The sequence below is a fragment of the Nerophis ophidion genome, linkage group LG23 (assembly GCF_033978795.1).
Source record: "Nerophis ophidion isolate RoL-2023_Sa linkage group LG23, RoL_Noph_v1.0, whole genome shotgun sequence".
In the NCBI taxonomy this organism is placed as follows: domain Eukaryota; kingdom Metazoa; phylum Chordata; class Actinopteri; order Syngnathiformes; family Syngnathidae; genus Nerophis; species Nerophis ophidion.
The window spans coordinates 29,752,653-29,779,640 of record NC_084633.1 but is presented as its reverse complement, the minus strand read 5'-3'; the positions used below and the strand labels follow the sequence as shown (position 1 = coordinate 29,779,640).

At 38.0% G+C, this 26,988-nt stretch overlaps 1 protein-coding gene across 1 annotated transcript in view; it reads left to right on the top strand.

Annotated features, from left to right (window-relative positions):
- The window catches only part of LOC133541888 (neurabin-2-like), a 109,078-nt gene that overhangs the window by 43,302 nt on the left and 38,788 nt on the right, over positions 1 to 26,988 (top strand). The gene's annotated exons all lie outside the window — the stretch shown is intronic.

Below are 26,988 nucleotides of genomic sequence, written 5' to 3'. Positions count from 1 at the left end.
TGGGATTAGGTCTCTGCTTTTTGCAGACGATGTGGTCCTGATGGTTTCATCTGGCCGGGATCTTCAGCTCTCACTGGATCGGTTCGCAGCAGAGTGTGAAGTGACCGGAATGAGAATCAGCACCTCAAAGGCCGAGTCCATCGTTGAGGTGGAGTGCCATCTCCGGGCTGGGGAGGAGACCCTGCCCGAAGGGGAGGAGTTCAAGTACCTAGGAGTCTTGTTCACGAGTGGGGGAAGAGTGGATCGTGAGATCGACAGGTGCGGCGTCTTCAGTAATGCGGACGCTGTATCGATCCGTTGTGGTGAACAAGGAGCTGAGCCGGAAGGCAAAGCTCTCAATTTACCGGTCGATCAACGTTCCCATCCTCACCTATAGCCATGAGCTTTGGGTCATGACCGAAAGGATAAGATCACGGGTACAAGCGGCCGAAATGAGTTTCCTCCGCCGGTTGGCGGGGCCCTCCCTTAGAGATAGGGTGAGAAGCTCTGTCATCCGAGAGGAGCTCAAGGTAAAGCCGCTGCTCCTCCACATCGAGAGGAGCCAGATGATGTGGCTTGGGCATCTGGTCAGGATGCCACCCGAACGCCTCCATAGGAAGGTGTTTAGGGCACGTCCAACTGGTAGGAGGCCACGGGGAAGACCCCGGACAAGTTGGGAAGACTATGTCTCCCGGCTGGCCTGGGAACGCCTCGGGATCCCCCGGGAAGAGCTGGACGGAGTGGCTGGGGAAAGGGAAGTCTGGGCTTCTCTGCTTAGGCTGCTGCCCCCGCGACCCGACCTCGGATAAGCGGAGGAAGATGGATGGATGGAGATGGAAGGTCGCACTTGAAATCCTTTCGTTTTCTCAAAAATCGACGGAGCGCCTTTTAACCCGATGCGCTTAATGTACGGATTAATTCTGGTTGTGCTTACCGACTTCAAATCAATTTTATTTGGTACGTGGTGTAATGATAAGTGCGACTAGTAGATGGCAGCCACACATAAGAGATACATGTGGACTGCAGGTTGACGCCCCTTGTTCAATAAATGACACTAGCAAATACAGGTTAGCAAGCCAGCCCGAAACTTTGATGTTTCATTGAGAATATAAAACATTACACACGGCGCTCAAACATCTGTCAAAATATATCAATACGACTTTGGTAAGCTACAAAGCCGCACCGCTTGATTACGGCTACTGTAGTCAGACGTGCTGCACAAACGTATAACTAGGCTAAGTCGCGCCCACTCTAAGTTGCTCCTGTGGGGCTGTCTGTATATGGACGCGACTTAGAGTAGTTATAGATATACTTGACGTGCTGTGCTTATGGTGTGTGTATAACACGTGTCAAACTCAAGGCCCGAGGGCCACTTCTGGCCCACCCCGTTATTCTTTGTGGCCTGCGATTGCCTGGAAAGAATGTGCATCCACTTTATTTCATCTTTATTAATTAACATATTTAAGTTTTGACAGAAAAAAAGCATGAAGGCATGCAAATGCATCTCTTAACTCCGTGTTATTTGATGCAATAAGCTACAGTAGGAATGGAATTTATACGGCCCCATTTCTGGGCGGATCTTGCACGAGAGGAAGAGGGAGGGGGTAATCATTTTGTAATGCAGTCTGTCGAAAATGAGGGAAAGCTCTATACATCAGGGGTCACCAACCTTTTTGAAACCAAGAGCTACTTCTTGGGTACTGATTAATGTGAAGGGCTACCAGTTTGATACACACTTAAATAAATTGCCAGAAATAGCCAATTTGCTCAATTTACCTTTAATAAATAAATCTATATATATTTTAAAAAAAGGGTATTTCTGTCTGTCATTCCATGGTACGTATTTTTTCCTCTTATGGAAGGTTTTTTGTAGAGAATAAATGAAGAAAAAGAACACTTAATTTAACGGTTTACAAGAGGAGAAAACACAAAAACAATTAAAATGTAATTTTGAAACATAGTTTATCTTCAATTTCGACTCTTTAAAATTCAAAATTCAACCGAAAAAAAGAAGAGAAAAACTAGCTAATTCAAATCTTTTTGAAAAAAAAAAATTTTTATAGAACATCATTAGTAATTTTCCTGATTAAGATTAATTTTAGAATTTTGATGAAATGTTTTAAATAGGTTAAAATCCAATCTGCACTTTGTTAGAATATACAACAAATCGAACCAAGCTATATTTCTAACAAAGACAAATCATTATTTCCTTTATATTTTCCAGAACAAAAATTTTAAAAGAAATTCCAAAGACTTTGAAATAAGATTTAAAATTGATTCTACAGATTTTCTAGATTTGCCAGAATAATTTTTTTGAATTTTAATCATAATAAGTTTGAAGAAATATTTCATAAATATTCATCTATGAAAAAACAGAAGGTAAAATGAAGAATTAAATAAAAATGTATTTATCATTCTTTACAATAAAAAAAAAAACATTTTCTTGAACATTGATTTAAATTGTCAGGAAAGAAGAGGAAGGAATTTAAAAGGTAAAAAGGTACATGTGTTTAAAAATCATAAAATCATTTTTAAGGTTGTATTTTTTCTCTAAAATTGTCTTTCTGAACGTTATAAGAAGCAAAGTTAAAAAAAAAGTATTTATTTAAACAAGTGCAGACCAAGTCTTTAAAATATTTTCTAGGATTTTCATATTCTATTTGAGTTTTGTCTCTCTTAGAATTAAAAATGTCGAGCAAAGCGAGACCAGCTTGCTAGTAAATAAATAAAATTTAAAAAATAGAGGCAGCTCACTGACTGGTAAGTGCTGCTATTTGAGCTATTTTTAGAACAGGCCAGCGGGCTACTCATCTGGTCCTTACGGGCTTCCTGGTGCCCGAGGGCACCGCGTTGGTGACCCCTGATATATAGTAACTGACGCTGTGGTCAAAGTTGGAATGGCGGTTAAAGTGGATAGTGCACTCCCGCAATTCGACACGTTTTATGTGTCAGGTAAACCAAATAGTGCTTTCTCAATCCCGTTCCCACTGTATTTTTTGCCTTTGTGTCATTCAAAACCCTTTTCTTAAATAATAATTCTACATTAGCTGAAATGAAGTTGTCATTTTGACTTTTGATACCAAAGCAGGTTTTCCATTAGTTTGTTGGTAAACAACAATAACAATTAAAAAAAGGAAACTGTAGTATTATCATGAAGCAGCCCTCCATGGGCTTTGGTATCTGCGATGTGGCCCATGATGAAAATGAGTGTGACGTCTTTGGTGTATAAGGATCCCAAAATGGTTATCTGGTGTTTTGATCTATTATGGAAAGCCAACTTTTCTTACCTATTGGTTCCTGCTGTTGTGTATTTGGGATCTTCATAACTCTCGAAAAATTCCTTCACTGTTGGCATTTCTAATACACAGTAGTGTACAGCTCTAGTTGTCAGTAGACTCGCTAAGGAAGCGCTAAAATCTACCAGTACAACAAAGATGGCGGGGATATGACGGTGTTAAGTTGGAGCCACGTAAATAAGATCGCCTACAAAACGGCGCATCCTGAACAGGCGGGTAGAAAACCGGCTTATAGATGGTCTGTAAAACATGATCTATGTAAAAAGAAAAAAATATATGATATGACCCCTTTTATGCGCCTTATATTCGGTGCGGCTTTTGTATGAAAATAGACCCGCTCGTTGGCAGTGCGCTTTATATGGGTAACGTTTGTTGTGGTCTGAAACAACGTGGCACACACACGACTATCCGAAATGCAGCCAATATTACACACAGACAATGTGTCATGAGACATGCAAATATAAATTAAACACAAAAATGGCAGAAGTAAAGGAAATTAAATGAGCTCAAATATACCTACAAAAGACGCATAATGATGCAATATGTACATACAGCTAGCCTAAATAGCATGTTAGCATCGATTAGCTTGCAGTCATGCTAAATATGCCTTAGCACGCCAACAAGTCAATAACATCAATAAAGCTCATGTTTGTGCATTCACGCACAGCATAAAATGTTTGGTGAACAAAATGCGACAACGAAGGAGTTGCCTAAAACACGTCTTTCTGTGGCAGCGTCGGAGAAAGCTGTACATGTAAACAAACTATGGTGAGTTCAAGGACAGCCGAAATTAGTAGGACAAAATGGCGCTCGCCAAATACTCTCATTAGTGAAGCATGTTGGATTGAAACAGTGGGATTTCTAACAAATGTTTTTGTCATGTTTGTTCTTTTACAGAAACCATATTAAAACACAAAATATATTGTGTCCACCGTCTTTTTCCATTTTCATTTATCTTTGAAAAAACTCCAAAGGGCAACTCGGGTGGCGCTAAAGCGGTTTGCCGAACTCCACCCTAGGCTTAATTTTTTAACAGTCAATTTCTGTAATTGTTGATGTTTGGCATATTAGAACATAACTAATAGGGGTGTCAAAACAAATCGTCATTGCGCCTTATATTCCGGGGCGCCCTATGTTCCGAAAAGTACGGTACTCTAACACACCATTCAATTAATCAATATGGGAAATACCACACAGTAAAATACAATACAAAGAAAGGCCTTAAAAAACAAGTACAACCAGGAACAAGTTTAGTGCAGCTTTGTTTATCCTTTAGCTAGCATAACAGTTAACCTTTGTTGTGAACAGACTCATATCTGAGGTTATTATGATTTCTTTTGGAAATATATTCCATAATTGACAGCCCATGGTAGAGAAGGCAGAATGTCCAGAAGTACAAACCCCGTTTCCATATGAGTTGGATGTAAATATAAACAAAATACTATGATTTGCAAATAATTTTCAACCCATATTCAGTTGAATATGCTACAAAAACAACATATTTGATGTTCAGACTGATAAACATTTTATTTTTTCCCCCCAAAACTTTAGAATTTGATTCCAGCAACATGTGCCAAAGAAGTTGGGAAAGGTGGCAATAAATACTGAAAAAGTTGAGAAATGCTTATCAAGCACTTATTTGGAACATCCCACAGGTGTGCAGGGTAATTGGGAACAGGTGGGTGCCATGATTGGGTATAAAAACAGCTTCCTTGAAATGCTAAGTAATTCACAAACAAGGATGGGGCAAGGGTCACCAATTTGTAAGCAAATTGTCGAACAGTTTTAGAACAACATTTCTCAACGATCTATTGCAAGGAATTTAGGGATTTTACCTTCTACGGTCCGTAAAATCATCAAAAGGCTCAGAGAATCTGGAGAAATCACTGCACGTAAGCGATGATATTACAGAGCTTTGATCCCTCAGGCGGTACTGCATCAAATACCAACATCAGTGTGTCAAGGTTATCACCACATTGGCTCAGGAACACTTCATAAAACCACTGTAAGTAACTACAGTTGGTTGCTACATCTGTAAGTGCAAGTTAAAACTGCAAAACCTATTTATCAACAACACTAAGGAACGCTGCTGGCTTCGCTGGGCCCGAGCTAATCTAAAATGGACTGATACAAAGTGGAAAAATGTTCTGTGGTCTGACGAGTCCACATTTCAAATTATATTTGGAAACTGTGGACGTGGTTTCCTCTGGAACAAAGAGGAAAATAAACATCCGGATTGTTAGAAGCGCAAAGTTCAAAAGCCAGCATCTGTGATGGTATGGGGGTGTATCAGTGCCCAAGGCATGGGTAACTTACACATCTGTGAAGGCACCATTAATGCTGAATGGTCCATATAGGTTTTGGAGCAACATACTGTATGTTGTCATCCAAGCAACGTTATCATGGACGCACGCCCCTGCTTATTTCAGCAAGACAATGCCAAGCCACGTGTTACAACAGCGTGGTTTCGTAGTAAAAGAGTGCGGGTACTTTCCTGGCCCGCCTGCAGTCCAGAACTGTCTCCCATCGAAAATGTGTGGCGCATTATGAAGCGTAAAATACGACAGCGGAGACTCCGGACTGTTGAATGACTAAAGCTCTACATAAAACAAGAATGAGAAAGAATTCCACTTTCAAAGCTTCAACAATTAGTTTCCTCAGTTCCCAAACGTTTATTGAGTGTTGTTAAAAGAAAAGGTGATGTAACACAGTGGTGAACATGCCCTTTCCCAACTACTTTGGCACATGTTGCAGCCATGAAACTAAGTTAATTATTATTTGCAAAAAAAAAAATAAAGTTTATGAGTTTGAACATCAAATATGGTGTCTTTGTAGTACATTCAACTGAATATAGGTTGAAAAGGATTTGCAAATCATTGTATTCCGTTTATATTTACATCTAACACAATTTCCCAACTCATATGGAAACAGGGTTTATAGTAGTTCTTTGCACTATTTTCTGTTTTGTACTTTAACTTACCTACTTGTAGGCTCTGGGGCCACATCATGTAAACGTTTCAAAATAACATTCAAGAAACACAAATTAAGAAAACCCTCAAAATTTAATTAAATCATTTTTTTTATACAGTGATGCCAGCGGATGGGCTTTGTGTCCATTACTTTCAGGGCCTGATTGCAAACAGATGTCATGGGTCTGATTTTAGAGGGTGAAGTTGTTGCACAATAGGAAATATGTGAGAAAATGATGGCATGCATGAACGTCGCAGCTGCTTGGATGGGTATGAAATGTCTCGTATAGCTTAAAACAAACAATTGAGGTTACTATTTGCTACTTTGGAGTCTCCCCTAATGTGCTTTTCTTATTTAAGTTCTGGGTCGGATTATCCTGAGGTGTTAAAATTCACTGACCTCCTCTATTGAACTGTTTTGCAAATACTCGGTTTTCGAACTGAAAAGCACATATAGACAGTTATACTGCAAGTTGTCAGGTGATTATTTTACATCCTCAAGGCATCTTGTTTGAACCTCTGCAGCCTTGCCATGTGACTCGGCTGGTGTATACAGTCGCCTGCATACAATTAACATCCGGTTGCTGGGGTACACAAAGGAAAGTCATTTATAAAAAGGCCAAATAAAAGTGGACCCAGTATTGACACTTTGGGTACTCCCATTTCATTATTTAAAAAAAAGGAAGACTTTCCTTTGTCAACCTTAACACATTGTTCTCTGCCAAGATGTGAGACCCAAACCAATCAACCATGTTTAAAAAAATTCCAATAGATTTAAGTGAGTGTCCCTGGAGTAATAAATCAAAATTGGTACTATACTCCGTTGGAAAAGAACTGGTTTCCAATTTTTATTTTTATTTTAACGGGCATGATGGCGCGTCGTCACATTATGACATTGCTGGTTTTACGAACAGAGGAGCATGTTCGGCAGCGCACAATCACGGAGTACTTACAAGCAGACACGGTGTGGAAGCAAATAAGGGAGAATAAAAAGTGACGATAAAGGTGAAGTAATAATACAGAAACACCCTCATGAACAGGTGCTTTAAGACATGGCTAGTTAGTAAGCAGCACACATCCATCAGCAGTCGGCAGTGTTTTAGCTACTTTTAAATCACTAATCCTCGCCTCCATGGCGTTAAGTAAAGTACGTTTCTTACAAGTATCACTATCACTGCAGGACGAGGAATAGCAACATGCTTCATTACACACCGTAAGAGGATACGATAGTTCACCGGCGTCACCGCTAACAAAAGCTAGCGCGCCTGAATGTGAACAAATGCCATGGATGGATCTACACCGGACATCCACTGTCATAATACCAAGTACAGTATAATAGCGTATCTAGTCGATACTACTATTTTTTTTCGTCCAAAAATATTTTTGCCTTTAAAAAAAAAAAAAAAAAAAATGTTTCTAAACTCAGGAAATACATGAGAACTTTAAATATGACCAATGTATGATCCTGTAACTACTTGGTATCGGACCGATACCTAAATTTGTGGTATCATCCAAAACTAATGTAAAGTATCCAGAGGTGGGTAGTAACGCACTACATTTACTCAGTTACATCTACTTGAGTAACTTTTGGGATGAATTGTACTTCTAAGAGTAGTTTTAATGCAACATACTTTTACTTTTATTCAGTATATTTATAGAGAAGAAACGCTACTTTTACTTTGCTCCATTTATCTACATTCAGCTCGCTACTCGCTACTGATTTTTATCGATCTGTTAATGCACGCTTTTTGTTTTGGTTTGTCAGACAGACCTTCAAATTAGGATCTATCTGTCGATGCCTGTGTTTCACCAATCAATTGCAGTCACTGGTGACGTTTGACTCCGTTTCACCAATCGAACAGAGCCAAGCGGTCACATGATTAACTGCACTTTTTTTTTTTATAAACCTTTATTTATAAATTTCAACATTTACAAACAGTTGAAAATAATAATCAAAGTAAGTACAAAAACAGTACAAAACAGTATAAAAACCATACAAAACAGCGCCAGGGGGTTGTAAATTCAAAGTAACTAAAATAGAATGCAAAATATATATATATATATATATATATATATAAAATAAACAAAGCGCAAAGCCATAGGCTCACTCAATCTCAGTAAATAACTTAAATTTGGAACACAGCATCATCGTTTTCACAGCTTTTTGGTTTTAGAGGTACAGTGTTTTAATGTAGGGTTTTGAATATTTTCTAAAGGCACAAAAAACAGGTCGGGTATTGAGAAACTTACATTTATGAATATAAAACTTAGCCAATAGTATAATGAGGTTGCAAAGGTAAAATTCATGTTCACATTTTTTTTCAATACAGTGTAAAACCAAATATATATTATTGTTTTAGTTGCTTAAGAGATAGATATTCCTGGCTCTGAATTTGTTCATTGCTATTTTTATGTTTTTGTACATTGCTTGTTGCCGTCATCATTAAACAAACAGGTTACTCATCAGTTACTCAGTACTTGAGTAGTTTTTTCACAACATACTTTTTACGTTTTCACAACATACTTTTTACTTTTACTCAAGTAAATATTTGGGTGACTACTCCTTACTTTTACTTGAGTAATAAATCTCTAAAGTAACAGTACTCTTACTTGAGTACAATTTCTGGCTACTCTACCCACCTCTGAAAGTATCCAAACAACAGACAGAATAAGTGATTATTACTTTTTAACAGAAGTGTAGATGTTGAAACGGAAAGTAAGCAGTTATTAACAGTAAATAAACAAGTGGATTAATAATATTTTTTTACAGCTTTTCCTTTATAGTTTTGACAAAATAATAAAAAGATAAATGACACAGTATGTAACTGCATACGTCAGCAGACTAATCAGGAGCCTTTGTTTGCTTACTTACTACTAAAAGTTGTCTCGTTTGTTCACTATTTTATTTAAGGACTAAATTGTTCTTCGATTGCAACAAGAAACATATGTTTAATTTACCTCTCTAGTTTAAATAAAGCCAATAATGCAAATTTTTTTGTATTAACCTTTATTTAAAAAAGTATCGAAATACATTTTGGTACTCGTTCCAAAATATTGGTATCGGGACAACGCTAGTCTGGAGATGGGTAGAGGCTCATTGACGTGTGGATCGTCTCACACACTCATATGCAGCTGACTTACTGCATTGCGAAACATGCCTCAACGTGCAATGGCGCACACGCCGACGTCATACTTCCTCATTGAAAGTGACCAAATACTGTAGATTGGGCTTCAGTGAGACGACTAGAATTAAAGAAGAATGAACTTTCTTGGTGTTTTGGCAAAATGCTTTCGAGCCGTATGTTTTTTGTTAAGAAAGTAGAAGCGCGACTGGACGGTGATGGTTTGATGGCTCTCTCATCTCGCCTTTGTCAAGTTCTCACGCAGGTGGTTGATGACCACGAGCAGGCATCTGACTCATGTGGCTTTCAGTCATGTCAAAGGGGAGTTCTTACCATTTGTGGAACCTTAAAACATATAAACCACTGACGTTTTTGCTCGGGGTTCTTGGCATCTTTGTGGCAGCTCAAGTTCCAGCACAGCTTGCAAAAGCAGATGATGGGCATCCGCCTTTTTTTAATGGCCTTTCCGTGCAAAACTTAGCAAGCAATATGGCCTTTAAAGGGTAATGATAGCTTGTAAGACATGTTATTACATACAGTATGTGGTTGTTTTTTGACTGCCGGTTTGCCTTGACCTTTACAGCTACTTGTCCTTGTCTCTCTTTGTGTTACTATGAAAACGTGCAGCAGTCAGTAGGCTTAACTGTAAATAGCTAATTTGCCATATTACAACTGTTTTCCACAAGACTACAATCTACTTGTGGCATGATGTAATCATCAAATTTACATAAAAATGCGATGAAACATTTCCGTGTTTCCCCAGAAAATGTGTTAGTTAAGGTGGTGACTATCCAGGGGGAGGGGACCGGGAAGGGGGTGGGTGGGTGTAAGGATCGGTGTATTATCGGCCTTTCGCCATTACGTCTCCACCTCGTCTCTGCCACCACAGCCTGGGGGGCAATAGACTACAGACTGTGGTGACGGAGGCCGGCTTCGTCGCGTGAAGAAGCCTAGAACTTTTGGTTGTGTTTTCCGCTCCATTTGCTGAATGGCGATATATACGATATATATCTCAATATGTTTTCCGTAAGTAAAAACAAAACAGTCCTAGTTACCTGAGATACTAAAATAATGACTTACAGAGTCAAATTACTGTCTTACTCTAAGTAAGCGTTTGCAATAGGCTTTTGAAAAAAAGAGTTAAAAGTGGGGCCACATGCTGACATATGCTTAACTCCATCTATCCATCCATCCATCCATTTCCTACCCCTTTTGGGGTCTCTGCTTAATTTATTACAGCATTTGGGAAGCATTTCCACTTTGCATCAGTCCATCTTGGATAAGCTTGGGCCCAGCGAAGCCGGCTGCGTTTCTGGGTGTTGTTGATAAATGGCTTTTGCTTTGCATAGTAGAGTTTTAACTTGCACTTTAGGATGTAGCGACAAACTGTAGTTACTGACAGTGGTTTTCTGAAGCCCATGTGGTGATATTCTTTACCCACTGATGTCGCCTTTTGATGCAGTACCGCCTGAGGGATTGAAGGTCCTTAATATCGTCACTTACGTGCAGTGATTTCTCCAGATTCTCTGAACCTTTTATTATAACGGACTGTAGATGGTGAAATCCCTAATTCCTTGCCAATAGCTCATTGAAAAATGTTGTTCTTAAACTGTTCCACAATTTGCTCACGCATTTGTTCACAAAGTGGTGATCCTTGTTTGTGAATGACTGAGCATTTCATGGAAGGTGCTTTTATACCAAATCATGGCACCCCCCTTTTTCCAATTACTCTGTTCACCGGTGGGATGTTCCAAATAAGTGTTTAATGAGCATTCCTCAACGTTCTCAGTCTTTTTTGGCACTCCTGCTAACTTTTTTGAAACATGTTGCAGGCATCAAATTCCAAAAGAGCTAATATTTGCAAAAAAATAATGTTTACCAAATATAAATATCTTGTCTTTCCAGTGTATTCAACTGAATATAGGTTGAAAAGGAGTTGCAATTCCTTGTATTCTGTTTTTATTTACGATTTACACAACGAGCCAACTTCACTGGTTTTGGGTTTTGTAGAATAATGACAGAATGAAGAGTAAATAGTAGTGCAAGAGTGAAACTGACATAAGATTGTGTTTTGGAAGTATATTGCTGAGGCAGGCAGCAGCACAAGCTATAACAGAGACCAACGACAAACACAGAGATGATAAATCTTCATTATTATCGCCTCATGTCAGTTGGTTGTTCATTATGGGAATTATCAATGTGATGTCATAATTGTCATTACGCCTCCCTAGATACTACAGTGTTTCTTATATTTTTTATCGATTTGTTGTGGACTGCCGCAAGTACATTTGGCTCTACCTGTGCATAAATGTACCTTTTAATTCCAAACCTGTGCTTTTCAACAAACGTGCACATTGTCTGCCAGAGAGTAACAGGACTTGTACACTTTTTTATCTAAAGTGTATTCGAGACTTTTGGAGACTCTCACGTGAAAGCCCATATCGCTCTTCTCAGAAAGCACTGGGTGATGCTGTGGTCCCTTTCCATGTCTACAATCGCTCACTCAGTCTTGTTTTTGACAGAAAGAAACCTTGTTTTAGACCAGTGGTTGGTTCTTAACCTGGGTTCGATCGAACCCTAGGGGTTCGGTGAGTCGGGCTCAGGGGTTCGGCGGAGTTCAAGACACACCCGACTCATCCTGTAAATAAAAACTTCTCCCTATCGGCGTATTACGGATACGGCAACAGCAGAAGTTATTTGTTGTGAGTTTATGCACTGTGTTGGTTTTGTTCTTTGAACAAGGTGATGTTCATGCACGGTTCATTTTGTGCACCAGTAAAAAAACATGGTAACACTTAATTAGTTGCTTATTAACGTGCAAATTAGTAACATATTGGCCCTCAACTAGTCATTATTAAGTATGTGTTAATGCCTTATTCGGCATGGCCTTATTATAACCCTAACTCTCTAACCCTGGCCCTAACCCTCTCACCTTAACCCTAGTCAAATAACTCTAAATTAAGTCTTTGTTACTTAGAATTAGGGCTGTAATAACTAATCCAGTAAATCGATTAAAATCGATTATAAAAATAGTTGGCGATCAATTTAGTCATCGATTCGTTGGATCTATGCTATGCGCATGCGCAGAGGCTACTTTTTTTATTTGTTTAAAAAATATAAATATATATATATATTTTTTAAATAAACCTTTTCTTATAAACTGCAACATTTACAAACAGCTGAGAAACAATAATCAAAATAAGTATGGTGCCAGTATGCTGTTTTTCAATAAAATACTGGAAAGGATAGAAATGTAGTTTGTCTCACCAGGTGAAAAAGTTTTGACAACCCTGAGTTAGGCTGTAAAAAGTCCTGCTATTCATCTAAAAATGCTAAGTCATTTCTTATTTATTAATAAGCCCAGCGTGAACTCATAATGACCATACACCAGAACCCGTGCGAGAACTCCCTAAAGGAGCACCGGTAATACTTTCCTGCATGTGCCTTCAACTCCGACACACTCGTGTTTACGTGTGCGGAATAGTGAACAAGGTTACCCCTGTGAGTCTGAGAAAAGCAGTTGGAATGTGGCTGAGTGGGTTTGTTTTGAGTTGAAAACAAACTCACGCAGGACTCACACATACAATGCTGTAGAGGAAAGCGGTTACAATTCTAAAGATGTGGTATGATTCATTGAAAATAGTTGCGTCTTTTTGTGTACATCCTATTTAAGTTCAAAAGAGAAAACTGTCCTTGAGCACAGAATAGTCACAACGATCACAGTTAAGCAGTGGAGAAAAAGAGAAAAAGGGCTGACTCTGTCACGTATTGAAGCCCTATTGATGTAAACATTTCAGTCAAAATAAAAAAAATTCTTACTATCACAAAAACAAGAAATTCCTGATCATTTGAAAAAGACTGATATAAATTTTTAATCGATTTTGACCAATTACTGTAGCTCTGCTATCCTAAACAATAAAACAGTCTGACCTGTGGAGTGCTGTCAAGACACACAAACGTATTGAACCAGAGTCAAATCCAATGAAAAGTCACGGTAATGTACTTATTGTTTGTTGTTGTTGTTGATATTCTCCTAAAATAAAGCCACCATAAAAATTTGCAGGGTGAAATACGGTATTTTCTGGACTATAAAGCGCACCATTATACAGGCCGCGCCCACTACATTTTAGAAGAAAAAAACATAACGTTGTGAATAAGTTATTGACACAAAATATTTTGTAAATGTTTATGTTTACATACCTTAATTGTTTCAAAACAGTGTCTGTAGCACGGCAGTAAAACGGCTGATCAAACAAAACAGAAGCCGTCGTCATGGACCCACTCGCTGTGAAAGCTAGCTTTCTAATCAGCTAAACAGACTCAATAACTCAACGGTGACGTTTTTGGTGAATTTACTGAGGAATTTGTGAAACTGAAAAAATACAAAAAGAATGCCATTGTAAGTTAATAATTCTAAGATAGACACTTGTAAAAGTGTTAGCATATTCGCTAATGCTAACGATGCTAGCTTGATTACATTACGACAGCACGTACAAAAATGCATAAAAACACGATCAAACGTGACCGTTTAGTACAGGGGTCACCACCTTTTGGAACCAAGAGCTACTTCTTGGGTACTGATTAATGCGAAGGGCTACCAGTTTGATACACACTTAAATAAATTGCCAGAAATAGCCAATTTGCTCAATTTACCTTTGATAAATAAATCTATATATATAAAAAAATTAGTATTTCTGTCTGTCATTCCGTCGTACATTTTTTTTCCTTTTACGGAAGGTTTTTTTGTAGAGAATAAATGATGAAAAAAACACTTAATTGAACGGTTTAAAAGAGGAGAAAACAGGAAAAAAATATATATTTTGAAACAGTTTATCTTCAATTTCGACTCTTTAAAATTCAAATTTCAACCGAAAAAAAGAAGAGAAAAACTAACTAATTCGAATCTTTTTGAAAAAATTTAAAAAACAATTAATGGAACATCATTAGTAATTTTTACTGATTAAGATTAATTTTACAATTTTGATGACATGTTTTAAATAGGTTAAAATCCAATCTGCACTTTGTTAGAATATATAACAAATTGGACCAAGTTATATTTCTAACAAACACAAATCATTATTTCTTCTAGATTTTCCAGTACAAAAATTTTAAAATAATTTCAAAAGACTTTAAAATAAGATTTAAATTTGATTCTACAGATTTACTAAATTTGCCAGAATAATTTTTTGGAATTTTAATCATAATAAGTTTTAATAAATATTTCGCAAATATTCTTCGTCGAAAAAACAGAAGCTAAAATGAAGAATTAAATTAATTTATTATTCTTTACAATAAAAAAAAAAATACTTGAAGATTGATTTAAATTGTCAGGAAAGAAGAGGAAGGAATTTAAAAGGTAAAAATGTATGTGTTTAAAAATCCTAAAATCATTTTTAAGGTTATATTTTTTTTCCAAAATTGTCTTTCTGAAAGTTATAAGAAGCAAAGTAAAAAAATTAATGAATTTATTTAAACAAGTGAAGACCAAGTCTTTAAAATATTTTGTTGGATTTTCAAATTCTATTTGAGTTTTGTCTCTCTTAGAATTAAAAATGTCAAGCAAAGCAAGACCAGCTTGCTAGTAAATAAATTAAATTTTAAATACTAGAAGCAACTCATCTGGTCTTTACGGGCTACCTGGTGCCCGTGGGCACCGCATTGGTGACCCCTGGTTTAGTAAGTATGAACTGTGTTAGTTATATTGTAAAACTTGCAAACATTGCTTGGAGTGATGAATGAAGAAACTATACGAGTGGAAACGCTACGGACGACTAAAAGACGGAACGGCGCTTGTACTTCGTGTTGTAAGCACTAAACAGAAGGAAGTATGTTTGCCCCGCTGCACCTGCCATGAGTGAACTCGTCCAAAAGATAGCGCCACAGCACAAAAACGAAAACAAACCTTTTCAGTGTATCTGCTTGTGTTTATCCATCCATCCATTTCTACCGCTTATTCCCTTTGGGGTTGTGGGGGGCGCTGGTGCCTATCTCAGCTACCATTGGGCGGAAGGCGGCGTACACCCTGGACAAGTCGCCAACCCATCGCAGGGCCAACACAGATAGACAGACAACATTCACACTCACATTCACACATTAGGGCCAATTTAGTGTTGCCAATCAACCTACGCAGTCACGGGTAGGACATGGAAACTCCACACAGAAAGATCCCGAGCCTGGAATTGAACCCAGGATTACTCAGGACCTTCATATTGTGAGGCAAACGCACTAACCCCTCTTCCACCGTGAAGCCCCTGCTTGTGTTTAATGAAAACTATTTGTGGAACACATTATAGCGGTTAGCGAAGAAAAATCCATACATTAGCCACACCGTTTTAAAAACCGCAGGGTTCAAAGTGTAGCAAAAAAGTAGCGGCTTATAGTCCGGAGTTTTTACTTGATTTCCCCACTGTGTGTACTGTAAGTAGGAATGTTACGATCAGGGTTTTATGCTGCCGATCACTCATGATTGAGATCAGCCGATGCCGATACAAATAACGTATATTAACTGAACATTTGTAACTTGGTTTATGGTGAGTAGTATCGAGTTTTACGATATCAACACTACGTTTAAACTAGTTCCTTATCCCTTCTTTCTGTGTGTAATACGGCGGGAAGTGGATTCGCGGTTTACCTGACACATAAAACGTGTCAAATTTGGGGCGTGCATGATCCACTTTAGCTGCCTGATGGCGGTAGAGAGTTGAATATCTTGAAATTGTGTTTTGTGGAAAAAAACAACCATGACCACAGCTTCAGTTGCCATGAAGAGCGGCGCTTTCCATCATTTTCAGCAGACTTCATCGCAAAATGATTCTCATGCAAGATCCAACCAGGATTGGGGGCCATATGAATCCCCTCCCTACTGTATGTTCACCCTCCATTGATAACGTTACTTAAAGGGGTCATGCCGTTGGTCGGCTTGTCGGACATTATTTCCTGTGTTTGTAAGACTTCCGCAAAAGCCTTGTCGCAATAAAAGTGACTGAAGGCAGCGGACCGTTCCAGCTACAGTATTTACTCTTTTTCTTCCTTAATAAAGAGTTACAGTTGCTCAGAGTTAACCTCTTGTCACGTGACCTGACAAAGATATAGAAATAGAAGCATGTGTGTTCAAAGTGGCCTGTGGTTTTTTTTTATTGGCCTGTGGCCAATAAACGTAAACCCCCAAAAAACCCAGCCGGAATTGATAAAATAGAGCAAAGGCATCAATCGATCAAGCTTCATTGCAGACTCCAATGTCCAAGTAGACATACAATCACATACAGTACATGAAATCAAATAAAATACAGTATAAAAGGCATTATCGCATACTATTAAAACAGTGCTTGTGCATATTCAGTAAAAGGCATCTAATAAATAAATAAAAGCAGCAATAAAAAAAAAGTATATATATATGTACTTTAAAAATGCCTCTCCACATTATATATAAGTAGGGTTGGGCGATATGGCCTTTTATTAATATCTCAATATTTTTAGGCCATGTCGCGATACACGATATATATCTCGATATTTTGCCTTAGCCTTGAATGAACACTTGATGCATATAATCACAGCAGTATGATGATTATTTGTGTCTACATTAAAACATTATTCTTCATACTGCATTAATATATATATATATATATATTATATGAGGTAGATGACCTCGACTTTGTCATTTAAAAAGTAGCTTGCTTGCGGAAAAAGTGTGGGCACCCCTGATTTAACTTGTCGTGGCAGAATAAGTTCTCTTTTTACACAAAGTAAATACTTCTAATTTAGAGAGGCGGACTGTCAGGTGTTAGGACAGGCACTGGCATCTGACAGGGGAGACAAGATGGCGTGATACATTTCTAAGCTTTGCTTGTTTGGGCATGTCGATGTTTCCATTGCTATCGTTTTTGCTTCATACATATCAGCGTTTGTAAGCATAGTAGTTGTGCTGTGCCTATTTGTGCCTTTTGTGCACTTGCTGTTTTACCTGTTGTTTCTTGATGTTTGGGTGTGTGACTTCATGAATGTGTTCACCAGGGAGGGCACACACACACACACACACACACACACACACACACACACACACACACACACACACACACACACACACACACATTCACACAGCTATAAAGTTACTCAACAGGAAGGAAATGTGACAACAGGAAGCACTTTAACAATCCTGCTTTCGAACCCTGTTTGTTTGTTTCTAAAAGTACTATATCAGGAGTAATGTAAATAACTCCGCGCCGCCCACACATAATGCCTTTGGCTCTGTCTGTTTCAGTGTCTGTCGCGCAAACAAAACATTTTAGCATATCTACCAGACAGAGGGAGCCATTATGATCATAGAGATGGTCATTAGGGGAGCATATTGAGAGCATGTTGACGCTAAACTGTATTTGCTCCCTGGCTACCCCTACAGTCAAAAGGCAATAAATTCACTTGCCACGGCAGCAAGAAACACATGACATGCCGACAAAGACTTGGTCTGATGCTGAAGATGCTGGATATGAAGCCAAACCAACTGACAACAAGGGCAGATTTCCTCCTAACGGAAAGCCTTGCAAGCAAAGGTAATCTACCATCCTGGAGGACAAATTCCAGGGGTCTTGGAAACTAGGGATGTAATGATGAAGACGTAATCTGAAATACAGAAGGGGAAGATCAATGGAAGGATCATTCACAGCAACGAAAGGACAATCAAAGTCATCTCCATGATTTTAGTGACAAATAGGAAAAGGAATAAAATGAAAAAAGGAGCAGAAAATATGGACACAAAAATTTGTGAAGTTATTGAACGGACTGAGTAAAGAAAAACTACTAATCAGTTTAAGATATTGCTCTGCGACAAGAAGTTATTATTTATCCCTGGGTTGCCCACATTTTTTCTGCAGGCGAGCTACTTTTCAATTGACCAAGTCGAAGGGATCTACCTCATTCATATATATATATATATATATATATATATATATATATATATATATATATATATATATATATATATGATTTATATTTACCGTATTTTCCGGACATAAGGCGCACTTAAAATCCTTTTTTTTCCTCAAAACTTGACAGTGCGCCTTATAACCCGTTGCGCCTAATGTTATGAATAATTTTGGTTGAGTTTACCCAGCTCGAAGCTATTTTATTTGGTACATGGTGTAATGATAAGTGTGACCAGTAGATGGCAGTCAAACATAAGAGGTAGGTGTTGACTGCCCTATGATGGGTCTCAAGTAAACAACACCAACATTTTAAATGTTCCATTGAAAATATAGAACGTTACACCCGGCGCTCACAAATCTATCAAAATGTTTTAGTACGACTTTGGTAAGCTATAAAGCCGCAACGCTTGGTGGATTGTCGGAGCATTAAACATACGAATATTATTATGGTGTGTGTATTAGGTAAGACATATTATCTGGCGTTTTGTTTCGCAATATTATGCAAAAGCAACTTACCTTTTGGTACCTGCTGATCTGTATTTAGGATCTGCATATATTCTGAAAAATTGCCCGCGTCCGTCGATAATCTTCTTCTTTTTCTTTATCTTGTTATGGGACACTCATCTTCGGCTCTTGCCATTTGTAATATAAAGTAGTGTATAGGTCTTACTTACATCTGTCAGTAAACTCGCCATGAAAGGGCTAAAACACGGTGTAGCTAGTTTACATTATTCACCCAAAGAACTTTAGTTATTACAGCGTTCCGGTCGGACGGTTTTTCACGGGACACATTTCTGGTGTGGTTGTTTTCGGATGAGGAGATGTCGCTCCGTAATTAATTTAAATAAAGTGTTAATGTCTTTAAAACAGTTAGCTGCATCTTTTGACACTTCTTCCACTCCCGTCCTTTCACGCTACACCGCTACAACAAAGATGACGGGGGAGATGACGCTGTGGAAGGTGAGCCACGTAAATAAGACCGCCCACAAAATGGTATATCCGGAAGCGACTGTCAGAAAGCGGCTTGGAGATTATCTGTAAAACTTCATCTATGCAACATTTTGACCAAAGAACCACCATCACATGTTATGTAGACCTTCAAGGAAGTGTTTTAAATTTAGAAAAAGAAAAAAAATATGACCCCTTTAATGCACCCTTTAAACTGGTGCGCCTTTACTATGAAAAAAGAAAAAAAATTGACCATTCATCGACAGTGTGTCTCTTAATCCAGTGCGCCCTATGGTCCGGAAAATACGGTATTTATTTATGAAAGACACATTTTTTGTTAACCAGTTAAATGTGTTTAATGATAATACAAGGATCTTGAAGATGTATAGATTCCTCTCTTTCATGAAGAGAGGCGTATAAGTTGGTGTATTAGCTGATTCTGATGACTTGGATTGATTGGAATCCGACAGTAGTGATGATAATGTCCATGTTTTGAAATGGAGGAGAAAAAAAGTCATCCTTTCTGTTTAATACCACATGAGAGTGGTTGATTTTTGCCATCTTATTTGTCCAGCTTCCATACTCCTTTTTATACACTTTACAGGAAATACATTGACGGCATTCAATAAGTTCTTGCTTTATGAGTTTATATACAAATATAAGTTCAGTTATGAAGTGTACAATTTCCAGACCACTACGTAGATTTTGTCTCAATGTGCTTGTGCTAAAAAAAATGTATTGACATTTATTCAGGCAGCACGGTGGGACAGGGGTTAGTGCATGTGCCTCACTATACAAATGTCCTGAGTAGTCCTGAGTTCAATCCCGGGTTCGGTATCTTTCTGTGTGGAGTTTGCATGTTCTCCTCGTTACTGCGTGGGTTCCCTCCGGCTACTCCGGCTTCCTCCCACCTCCAAAGACATGCACCTGGGGATAGGTTAATTGGCAACAGTAAATTGGCCCCAGTGTGTGAATGTGAGTGTGAATGTTATCTATCTGTGTTGGCCCTGCGATAAGGTGGCGACTTGTCCAGGGTGTGTCCTGCCTTCCGCCCGATTGTAGCTGAGATAGGCTCCATCACCCACCGCGACCCCAAAATGGACAAGCGGTAGAAAATGGATGGATGGACATTGACGGCAAACTCCGTAGCTTGTGAGCGCTAGCTTACTGAGACTCTTATTTTGTTAGCGCAGGCAGGATGAAGCAGTGCTTTTATTGTGAAGACAGGAACCGTGCAGTCGGCCTTTAGAGTTTTGACAGAGGCACGGCGCGAGAGTCTGTTGAAGTAAAAAGGGTTTCTCGACTTCCTGTCGGTCATTTTTTCTTAATAATGATCTCACAAAACCCACGGGTGCCGTGAATGTCAATCAAGTGACGAAAGTGACGCCTAATGAAGATTGATGATCGCTAATTTTTAGGTCTATTTTTTAATGCCTCGCTGGTGATCGACTGACACACCCTCCGCCATCGACCTGTAGTTCGCGATCGACGTAATGGGCACCCCTGATTTATCCAGTATTAATTAGTCCTGTAGTTAGTATTTATACATATTCGATTTGATTCGAGTCTTGGGGGTAATAATTCAATTAAAAATCAATTCTCGATTCAAAATCCATACTTTTTATACAATTTGGTGCTCGTTCCATGATTAACTACACTCCTCCATAAAATAGATAAACAGCTGTCATACATTGATTAATAAAATTATACCCAAACATTTAATAAGGTAAAATGAAAATACGGCAACAAGTTAAGTATCCAATATTTCTTACTTAAATAAATGTGTACAGCAGATGAGGGCATCTATATCAACAATATGATTTGCCTGACAGGGCGGACAGGACCTGATTTTTAAAAAATATTTTTTTTTATTTTTATGAATCGATTAAGAATCGCGACACGTTCGAAAATTGATTTTTTTTCTGACACCTCTTTATAAGATGTCTGTACTTTTTAGGGGGGAATTTTTGCCTTAATTCAAAATCCTTATGAGAGAGAAAAACAGACATGTCTTCTTTTTGTAATGCATTCTAAATTGGAAATAAGTCAGTTTACAAGGGAGCCAATGAATGACCTTTCAAAAAGCGCCAACAATACTCCATTTACATTTCGTGACGTGAATATTAACCCAAGTAATAGCGATATTGTTATTATAAGGGCTAAAATTAGGTAAATGCATTTAGCAGAGAGAGAGGCAACATCCTTATGCTGTGATAGTGACATCGTGAGCTGGAGAGCTACTTTCTCACCCCGGAGCAGGAGAAAGTTAATTTTAGACTATAAATCACGCTTTTCACCTTGATAACATGATATGGACATGAAATGAGAAGTTGGTACACTTTGACAGCCAAACTAGACCCAAAAAGACACAAAGTGTTTCAACTACATTTTTTCTTTGCGAGGACTATGAGTCATTCTTCATCCAAACAGGAATATGTCAACATCCTAACAGCTGGTATCCCAGTGAGCGCAGACATTGTACAGTAAGTGATGTTATATCTTACATGAAGTCTGCAGTGAGTAGTAATCAGTGATAATGTTGAAGGTAAAACCCAATGTTGCGACACGTTTATAAAAGTTAATGCATTGCCCTATGCTTGAAATGAGCAAAATATGTTAATATTACATGTTTCAATAAATGTACCTGTTACTAAATTACATATATACTTACAGCGAGTATATAAAACATTGAATGTAAATATGAAGTTCTTATCATATTTATCATTATTATCGTGGTATTTTTAAATGTGCTCAAAATTTTTACAAGTACTTATATGGAAATCTTTTAACCAAGTTTTATTTTGGAAAAAATTTAAAACACGTTCAAAATTATTTCCTGGGTCGAAGAAACATTATTGTAGATAACTAAGTATGTACCTCAAGTAAAATTGAATGTGCACATGAAAGCAACACAAGCATTATAATCAAAGTAATGTGGCAGAAACTAAATAATAACATCAATAAAAACAAAAGAAATTGAAAATTTTGCAAGATGTCACCTGAAGGCCATTAAATGTAACTGCACTTTTTGTCCATCCATTGTAAGCAGATTTTAGCTGGCATGTATTTACGAGTTAGAATGCATTTTAAAAAAAACAGAAAAACATACCGTATTTCCTCGAATTGCCGCAGGGCATATAGTATGCGCCTGCCTTGAATTACTGCCGGGTCAAACTCGCTTCGCAAAATAATTAGCGCATGCTTAGTATTACCACCTGGTCAAACTTGTGACGTCACGAGTGACACTTCCCCTGTCATCATTTTCAAAATGGAGGAGGCTAAATTCAACACCGGTAATTTAAAATCGCATAAAGGGAAGAAGATTAAGAGCTATTCAGTAGGATTTAAGTTCCAAGCTTACATCACACTCAAATTTTTACTGCATGCCTTTGGTACGTACCGGAGTGAGAAGAGGTTTTAAAATAATTAGCGCTTGTTTACTTTTACCGCATGGCTTCGGTAAGCGCAGGAGTGACAAGAGGTTTTAAATTAATTAGCGCCCCGGCGGCAATTAAAGGAAATACGGTATGTGTTCTTGTCTTACATTAGGATTGTGAATAATAGGCAACCCCCCCGCCCCCAAAAGAAAAAAAAAAAGAGAGCAGTTCCACTTAAATACTGTATGAAACATTTGTACCAACTATCGACGTCCCAATCAACATTTTGGCTTCCGGTACGATTTTGAGTCCAGATCCTATACTTTGACAATAGATTATAGAACTAAAAATGGTTAACAGCAAGTAACTAAAGTAAACAAAATAATCAGTTTTATATGATTAAATCTCAAATGGACTTTTATTGTTTTAATCAGATGATGTAATAATTGAATGGCACATATAATTGTTTTAACAAAATAAAGTGGCTAGAGCACGAAAACTAAACAAAAGCAAAAACTACTATTGGCTCCAATTTGAGTACTTTGGGTTTTGTTCCCTTAAAGCCGTCCTGTGTCCAGAAACTTACTCCCTGAGGTTATAAACAATAACAAGACCGACCAAAAAATGTTTTGTTATGATAGGAAAAAGAAAAAGTAAAATATCCATTTAATCACATTAGTGTTGTTTACATCGATAGTATCAACATCTGGATCGACCACCCCTTTTCATTCAAGCTTCAGCGTTCAGCTCTCTGAGTGAGTGTTTGTGTATGCTTAGCCATTCTGTTTCCTATAGCCCTCCAGTGATTTGTACTTGGAGGAAACGTTGTTTATTTTTTTCGCAATGGTGGTGAGGATTAGTGTCTTGGAAGCGGTTTCGCATTGTGGATAGTCGACACGTTTGTTGCAGGTGTATCAAGTAATCCGAAAATGTAATTTTTTTTAAATGACTCTTTCAGCTGAGTGGTACAATCGTTAGCCATGTTGGGACACAGCTGCGCTAATATTTACTTGTTCTGTTTGACTTAAAGGCCTACTGAAACCCACTACTACCGACCACGCAGTCTGATAGTTTATATATCAATGATGAAATCTTAAAATTGCAACACATGCTAATACGGCCGGTTTAGTTTACTAAATTGCAATTTTAAATTTACCGCGAAGTATCCTGTTGAAAACGTCACGGAATGATGACGCGTGTGCGTGACATCACCGGTTGTAGCAGACATGTTCTTCCAGCACCGCTCACGGCTAAAAGTAATCTCTTTTCATCGCATAATTACAGTGTTCTGGACATCTGTGTTGCTGAACCTTTTGCAATTTGTTCAATTAATAATGGAGAAGTCAAAGAAGAAAGATGTAGTTGGGAAGCGGTGTATTGCAGCTGCCTTTAGCAACACAAACACAGCCATATAATCTCACTAAAACACTAGTAACACAATAAGCGGATAAGGGATTTTCCAGAGTTATCCTAGTAAATGTGTCTAATAACATCTGAAACGCTCCCACTGCCCTCGCCTTTTTTTTCCTTTTCTTTTATTTTCTAGTCCTTCACTCTTACTATCCTCATCCACGAATCTTTCATCCTCGCTCAAATTAATGGGGAAATTGTCGCTTTCTCGGTCCGAATCGCTCTCGCTGCTGGCGGCTATGATTGTAAACAATGTGAGGATGTGAGGAGCTCTACAACCAGTGACGTAACGCGCTCATCATCTGCTACTTCGGGTACAGGCAAGGCTTTTTTATTAGCGACCAAAAGTTGCAAACTTTATCGTCGATGTTCTCTACTAAATCCTTTCAGCAAAAATTTGGCAATATCACGAAATGATCAAGTATGACACATAGAATGGACCCGCTATCCCCGTTTAAATAAGAAAATCTCATTTCAGTAGGCCTTTAAGGATTTTCATAGTTGAATCTGATTCATACTTGGCCAATAAATTTGATTCCGATTAGCTTATGCTTTTGGGCAAACACCATGGCGTTGTATTTTTTAACAGATTTTGACGAAATGTAGTACAATACACTGGTCACTAGGTGTCAGTAACGTCACATGGACGTTACTGACACCGTACTGACAGTTACCGCAGTTTTTCATTGAAGAGAAAAAAACGGACCTCATTTGCACTTTTTCAACACTCAGATAAACCAATAAACACCGGATGGTTTGTTGAGGTCGGCTTCAACTGTGGCATAGTGCCGAGAAGACAATGAAGTTTCATCATCAGCCATGAGGGAAGCCTCAAACTGGTCGAAGCTACACCTGTCCCATATCCAGTCAGTCCCACCGTGGCTGAGGCAGGCTTTGACTCCCCAAAGCGCGCTGTGACAAGCATTTTTTCATCAAAACATCCTACAGACACATTCGCCGTTTCAGTGGGCCTCAACATGTATCCCTCCAAAAGAGGGATAAGGTGGGGTCAATTCGATTGCGAGGTTGATGGTCCAATCAGACTCTTCGGAATCTGATTGTCTGATGTCCACTATTCTAACTCAGCCCCAGCATTGACCCCTGCATTTATTATTTTGCCAACTATCTATTTATTAGACAAGTTTTCTTCCTTTTCAATAAATACCATCCGTCCACCCATTTTCTACCGTTTGTCCCGTTCGGGGTCACGGTGGTTGCTGGAGCCTATGTCAGCTACTTCGGGCGGAAGGCGGCAGTACGCCCTGGACAAGTTGTCACCCTCATTAAAGGGCCAACACAGATAGACAGACAACATTCACACTCACATCAAAAGTTACAAATTTGCGATTTTTTTTTTTTTTCAATCAAGTCATGTGAAAATGCAGGAATATGCATTTTTATACATTTGTTTTGTCAAAATATCACTTCTGCAATTTTTTTAAACGGGAACTGCACTTTTTGGGGAATTTTGCCTATCGTTCACAATCATTATGAGAAGCAAGAACACAAGTCTTTTTTTAGGATTTTAAAGATGATTAAAAAAAATGCTTGCAAGTCACCGTTGTCGCCTTCAAAGCAAACTAATATATACCCTGCAAGTATACATATAATGTAGTAACTGACACGATCATAACAATATGTAATATGTTCAATATTTACTAGGGCTGCGAATCTTTAGGTGTCACACGATTTGATTTAATATCGATTTTTGGGGTCGCGTTTCGATTATATATTGATGTTTTTCGATTCAACACGATTCTCGATTAAAAAACATTTTTCCGATTCAAAACGATTCTGTATTCATTCAATACATAGGATTTCAGCAGGATCTACCCCAGTCTGCCGACATGCTAGCAGAGTAGTAGATTTAAAAAAAAAAGGTTTTTATAATTGTAAAGGCAAATGTTTTATCTACTGATTGCTATAATGTAAATTTATTTTAACTATTTAACGAACCAAAAATACAACTTATTTTATCTTTGTGAAAACATTGGACACGGTGTGTTGTCAAGCTTATGAGATGCGATGCAAATGTAAGCAACTGTGACACTATTGTTCTTTTTAGTTAATTTTTTATAAATGTCTAATGATAATGTCAATGAGGGATTTTTAATCACTGCTATGCTGAAATTAAAACTAATATTGATACTGTTGTTGATAATATTCATTTTTGTTTCACTACTTTTGGTTTGTTCTGTGTCGTGTTTGTGTCTCCTCAATTGCTCTGTTTATTGCAGTTCTGAGTGTTGCTGGGTCAGGTTTGGTTATGGAAATTGGATTGCACTGTTATGGTATTGCTGTGTATTGGTTTGTTGGATATATATAAAAAGAAATAATAATTTAAATAAATCGGTTTAAAAAAAAAAAGAGAATCGATTCTGAATCGCACAACGTGAGAATCGCAATTCGTATTCGAATCGATTTTTTTCCCACACCCCTAATATTTACCGTATTTTGGTCATTTTATGCTGAGTCGGAACTAATTATTTGCCGCACGTATTTCCGTTTCAATAGCAGCGCGCTTCCGTCTTCCTACAACAAATTTGTTCCTAATCACGGAATCAAACGCGAGTGTGTTTTCTAATCATGGTAGACTTGGTAACAGACGACGAAGACGACAATTTTTGGACAAATGAGGATTTACAAGCTAATATTTTGTAACTAAATATGCGGAAGATGAACTGCTGCTCATAGAACCGAACACGAAGAGCCGAAAGAGTGGCCAAAACTGTCCATCGAGTCACTCTTAATATTGTTCATAGTACAACTGCAGTAAATATGTTGTCTGGCTAGTTTTGTACAAACAAAACATGAAATAATACTTTACAGATACTGTGATATGACTGTTCATGTTTTTCAAACCGTACGGATGTGTGTGGTTTATCGCAATGTTGTGTATATTAATCTCAAACGCGTTTCGTGCTGATGTAGAAGCTAGCTTATCTCTTGCCGTGGTTTGCTCTTACGGC